Raw genomic sequence first — 6305 nt, 5'->3', positions numbered from 1 at the left:
CTTCCGCTGTATTTTCAGTATCGTTTTATAACAGTTTCTGTAGGCAAAGCCTTCCAATTATTGGAATTGTGAAACCAGTTAATTAGATTATTATGGTCCAAATAGTTTCTAAGTAGCTCTGGACTTCGTGCGCTTCAGATCATTGCATACTTTATCTAGCTAAGCTCCTGCATTCGATGTTGGCATTACTTTGCATGACTATTCATGTTTCCTTCTCATTAAATATGATTTATGTGCTGACATGATTCTGCTCATTTCGATGATTGAAATCCAGAATGCCATGGATCTCAATTTGGCTCTTATATACCGAATTGTTTTCTAAGATGTAGTTTGTTCTGCGTTTGTAATTTGTTCTACATTTAAATCTCAAACAGCTCGACAAGTATGGTGACAAAGAGTTTATTTATTTGTCCATTACTGTTTCCCTTGTACCACATGATCTTCTGGTAACTAAAATAATTGAAATTGATTTGCAGCTCGAGAACAACGTGAGACTATTGTTGGAGCTAGAGCCAGAGTTTGATCCTTTCTGCAATATTAAGGTTGCGTTTGGTTTCATAGTAAAATTTTAAAATCAGATTTTGATTTTGATTTTGAGTGGTATAAATGGGGTCCACCTTTGACTTTGTATGTGTTATGTTGTTTTGTTGTGGAAAAAAGTGGTATAAATGGGGCCCACTCTTTGACTTTGTATGAGTTATTTTGTTTTGTAGTGAGTAGAGTTAAAGTTAGAATTGTGATTCTAAAATACCATCTTGAAACCAAACAGACCCTAAGTATTCGGGTAATGCTGATTAGGACGAGAAAATATCTTTTTATTTCGATGAACACTGTGAATGTCTTTCACTTACAATAAGGAGCGCCTGAAAAACGATAATGGGCCTGTCTTTGGCTTATCAATTCTCTAGGTGGTCCTCTATTATCTCTATCTAGAATTCTTTCCTGCAAGCTAAATATATGTACAGATGGATAGCTGAGTCAACGAGTGTTGATCAATATTAGTTCAATTAAGCAAATCATGAATAATGGCTGCAGTTTAGATGCTATGTTTATCTATAGCATATATGCAATATTTCGTTGGAATTGAAGATACTTCTAATTAATTGAAGATATTTAGTCATTGTTATGATTCTCTCTGTCTAGTTTACTGAATACAGACAAGTCATTTTTATAACACCTTTCTATGGCCTCTTTATGTTGTATGGGCACTCTTTTACCTTTAAGGGATTGCTAGCTATCTCCTTATTTCTTATAGAATTCATGCTTTAGAACTTCATAAAAAGTTTGGGGGCTTCATGGCAATTGCATTTCGGCTTGGTAGTGGTAGTGATGATCATATCAGCAAACATCTAATTAGTTTGCTTTGTTCCTTTTCACTGGTACGATTTGGTCCCTTGTTGAAGGTGATATGGTCATTCGTTGAAGGTGGCAGGGATGGCCTTTGGTTTTCGATATTGGAGTTGGAGTTGAGAGGCGTTTGGGAGTTGAGAAAATGAAGGAAAATGGAGAAAAGCTATGATTTAATAATACGCTTAGATGTCTTTGCGGATTTTGAGTTGAATTGAGGTTTGAAGAGCGGAGATTGGAGAGATTTTATATGGGGAGTTAGCGAGAGTCATATTTTGAATGAATAATTCAATATTTTCTAGCCATATGATACCAATATTTTATCTAGTTTGTTTACAAATCTTTATTGTATTTGTTAGGAAGATAATGGAAATAATATTATTCTTTGTTCATGTTGAACATGATACTCTTACGTATTATTGCAGGATGGAGCTGAAGGCTTAGCAATATTCAACTAGCTTTTGACTTCACTTTTGGACTTTATAAAGTATGTGGACTTATTGTTTTAGTATTTATAAATAAAAAAAAAGGAGAATAAACTTTGTTATCATATGAGTTTATGTAATACTATGGTATTGCTTTCAGGCATGAGCAAGTCCTCTTTCGATATTTTGCAAACTTCTTGTGTGTATGCAGCTTGGGCCTAATATTTTAGCACACAGCACAAGCAAGAACTTGAAATATTGAAGAAGCTTTTTCCTATTGCTTTCGTAGTTGTAATTTTGATAAACATTATTGATTATAAGCTCAAGAAATGCCCATATTTAACTTTGCTTGAGTTGTACAGATGACTACTAAGCTCTTGTAATTTACTGTTGTATAACATCCATCATTAAATGTTCAAAAACCAAAATGTCATCTGGTTATGATAGTCTAAAGTCAAGCAATAGTGATGGAGGAATCGTCAGTAGAAGGTTACCAAAGCAAGTGGATTTTTCTTATAAATTAACCTATTATGATGGAAAATCCGTCAGAAAAGTCGGTCATAAACTGATGAATTTGGAGAATGCAGTGACAGAAATTCCCACTGGTGTAGGTCTAGACTTTTGTGACGGTTCATCTGTCAGATAGATGTATAGCCACGATACCGATATCGACAGCCATTAAAACTGTAGGTATATTCCCTATTTCCATCACTATAGCACAACACGTGTTTTACTGCTGGATTTTTAAGACTTATTGATGGAAATCGACCATCAGTAAATGACAATTATTTTGTAGTGCGTTGTGAGGATCTTTTTTTCGGTGGAAGGGGAGGCCCAAGCCTACTGCAACAGGGAAAGGAAATTGGAAAGGACAAGAATGGGGCGTGGAGGCCCCAAGATTATCTCTTGTGCAAGATAGTGATGTTTTTGGAAAATTGTGGTTTAGGCCTTATTTTGTCTGTCCGTAGAATCAATGCCATGTGGGAGGGAATATGACGCGGCCAAATTGACATTCCCAATTGCCTATAGAGAGGATGGACCAAGGCAGGGACGACTGAGGGAGGCGAGCTAAAATTTTTACTCTATACGCAAATTTACATGTTATTCTTTAATTTTTGATGCTATTTTATTCACCCCTTGATTCTGAAAATATATGTTTATATTCGTGTTCCAAGGATCTCGTCCCATTAATCCAAATCCTGCATCAGTCCTTGCATATAGGCAGAGAAATTCTTGGAGGGAGGGTCCGATCTCTCCGGGCGGTGTGAGAAATTATCGGCGCGATACAGCAAATGAGGAAACATGCATGAGTCCAATTTTTGCAGGTGCTCACTGTCTGTCTCTCTCTGTCTTCCAAGGTTCAAGCAAGAAGAGGCGCTTTGCTTGCAGATTCTCAGTCACCTTACACCAAGAATGGGGCAAAGTTTCCATGCAGCCATGGGAAGCAGGAAGGAGCTTCGGGAATGGCTTGGCGGTAAGCCTCCGGGCGGAGTCGCACCGTCTTCGTCATCAATGATGCACAGTCCGATATCATCATCGGCATCGTTAACAACGGCTGTGGACCATGTTACTGGAACCTAATCGACATCTTATTTCATCGAGTTGTGCCTTGGGGACAGGGTATTACCCTCCCGGTCGAGGCTCAACGAGCTCCAGCAGGGCAGCAGGAGGATGCGTCGGTTCATATATGTGTTCAGAGATCAAAATGGCCACCGATCACATTTCCATATAACCGCTTACAAGGATATTGGGCTGTGCGAATTAATAACAATGCGATACCCCATTTCTATAAATTTACAATTACTCGAAGGTACGGTAGCCTTTTTTTTTTAAGTTCTTTTATGTGTTTATATAATAATATTGATAATATCGACATTGTGAATCAGATTGGCGGGAATGCCGAATGCTATATGGATTTACTGAGTTTCTTTTAAGAGCCATCAAGATCCTCATTCAATTGGTAATTATAATTTTCTTGATCTAATCCTTTCTTTCACGTTACCTTTATTGACAAGACACGGCTTGTGTACTATACTGTGCCCATTAACATGTGAGAGTGAAATTATTTCTAAACTTATGTCTCTTTTTTTAATAGCTATTATATTATATACTATATATATAATAGTTGAATTGATAATCGAATATGGCTGATTTCGTCGTATAGAGTATTAAGTGTTGCATGGTCCGAAGTCTACACACTTTATTCATATATCTCTTTCTTTTCTTTTTCTCTTTTTCCTTTTTCCCCTTCAATTTTATTAGAAAAAAAATACAAAAAACTTTCTTGTGGTTTGAGCTTGAGACGAATTAGACCATGTGACTTTTCTATGAATAAATAACACTCTATGATTCACTTCGTGAGATATAATGAACATCACCGTTATTTTTTTTTTGTCACTTTTGGTCCTCACACATGATTATGTGTGAGCCAAATCTATCTAATCAAGAAATTCTTCAAAAATTCGCTAAGTCCCCAAAATCCCTCAAGGTCATGAGGACCTTATTAAGTCCTAGACTCCTTTAATTAGGTTTGTGAAGACTCCCCAAATAGTGAGTTTTAACGTCAAGTGTACGTGACTAGCCGATTAAGACAATGATTCTCCGTATAAACGATTGACAAAAATTAATCACTTAACCTCCCCTACCTGTTGAGAGTTAAGTCCTATATCGAAAATATAAAAGGAATTCCACAAGTTTATAAGAGATTGGGTACCACAATCTATCAGCTCGAGCTTTTGGGTGGGAGATGGGCCCAATCGCTTATAGGCCCAATTGATATTTTACACTACCCGAGACCACTACTTGACACATCAAGCCATTTTAATCCCATTTTTCACAGATTCGGCTAATCTTGGTCAATCCATCCAATTAAACACCAACAGACAGTTTTATCAATTTAGTCCGTGAGTCCTATGACATCACTATAATTTTATCACCAAATTAATCAAGACCTGAGACCATTCATCTTCTCATTTAATCAATTAATTCATCAAGTGGCCCCTTTCCCCTTAACTTGTGAGCCCTACGAGCCAAAAAAAAAAGAAGAAGATCAAATTCCATAAGATCTAGACCTGAGACTCTGTCTCTAGGACCCGAAGAAGGTTACCATGAGCGATTTAACCCATTTATTTAATCAACATTAACCGTGCTAGAAACCAAGACTCGGCTACTACGACACTCTAATCACTCGGCCACAACATCACAACTATCATTCATCTTATCCTAAGCACGATTCCGAACATCACAAGCACACGCGTACATACATGGATGTACAAGCTTGAAGCATGGCATGCTCTCTAGTCCTACCAACCCCTTTCACATGATATTTCGACTTCGAGGCACCATCCCCAAGAGATCTATCCTAAGGCAAGCCTTAACAAAGCACATAATCATCATTATTCATTTATTCATCACGTTCATTATGAAAGCAAGCAAGAAATAAATTAGTGTTTTGCTATTATTTCGTCACAATCGCGAAAGAGAGATAGAGGCGAGCCAAACCAAACTATTAGGCTTGGCCTGACTCAGGTGGGGGCCTCGTGGAATCGAAGATACCGTGACTTGGCTGAACTTGAGGGTAGAGGAAGGGTGCGCCGGGGACGAATTGCAAGCTTGGGTCGCCGGAGAAGTGGAGCTGCTCTGTGCTTCGAAGAGGGGGTCATCAGGACCGTTGGGACCATCTAGATTGCCTTTTTCTCCCCTAAATATGTTCAACTCTATTACAAGCAGGAATGAACTGAAAGGGGCTGGGGGTGACAGTCGCCCCCTAAAATTTTCACGCCCTAAGGAAATTTACATAAAGTTTATTAAACCTTAATAAAATTTCTTATATTCGCCCTCCCTAACTCGGGAAAATTATCTTATTGTTCGCCCCCTCAAAGATCCCACCCCCTAAGTCCAAACCCTGGGTTCGTCCCTGATTACAAGCCATATTTCTTTTCATTTTTCCGGTTTAAACAGGAATCCCATAGAATTTGTATGAGAAATGAGAAGCATGAAAAGTTTTATCAATACCATGCGAAATCTCGGAGGAGTTGCTTTATTTATTTGTCAGAAAGAAGGTTTATTCCGAGTACAAGCGAATGAAAATAAAAACTTAATGTGAGAGTATGGGTTGTCCCGCTAATGGGGATCGAAGTTGAAATTTTTATAAGACAAAGGTATGTATTACTGCACTATACTCATTTTCTTTGAATGAGTGATACTTCACTAAACCCCTCTTTCGTGTTTATTTTCTTTTCTTCCATATAAAGCAAGAACTGGCATTGCCTATGAGCACTGTTCTTTTGGCATCTTCCAATATACATCCAAATTTCTAATTTCTGTCTCATGAAATTGAATGGGAGGAAATGCGGAATTGATGTGTTGGAGCTCTCCAAAGTTCAAAATTTGAGGGTGTCCTCGTACTTAACGTTGTGAAGATTTGTTCTTTTGTGCAAGATAGTGATGTTTTTCGAAAATTGCAGTCTAGGCCTTATTCTGTCCGTGCAATCAATAATCATGTGAGGGAATATGACATTTTTCCAAATTAAT

The 6305-nt window shown here is 37.7% G+C and overlaps 1 long non-coding RNA gene across 1 annotated transcript; it reads left to right on the top strand.

Annotated features, from left to right (window-relative positions):
* The first annotated feature begins 2750 nt into the window (after positions 1-2750).
* LOC116208670 lies at positions 2751-3933 on the top strand. The gene is made up of 2 exons (XR_004157110.1): positions 2751-3582; positions 3659-3933. It is a non-coding gene; the product is annotated as an uncharacterized LOC116208670 (long non-coding RNA).
* Positions 3934-6305: the final 2372 nt, after the last annotated feature.

Source organism: Punica granatum, chromosome 5 (genome assembly GCF_007655135.1).
Source record: "Punica granatum isolate Tunisia-2019 chromosome 5, ASM765513v2, whole genome shotgun sequence".
Taxonomy (NCBI): domain Eukaryota; kingdom Viridiplantae; phylum Streptophyta; class Magnoliopsida; order Myrtales; family Lythraceae; genus Punica; species Punica granatum.
Note: the sequence above shows the minus strand (reverse complement) of the source record. Positions and strands in the feature narration are given on the sequence as shown.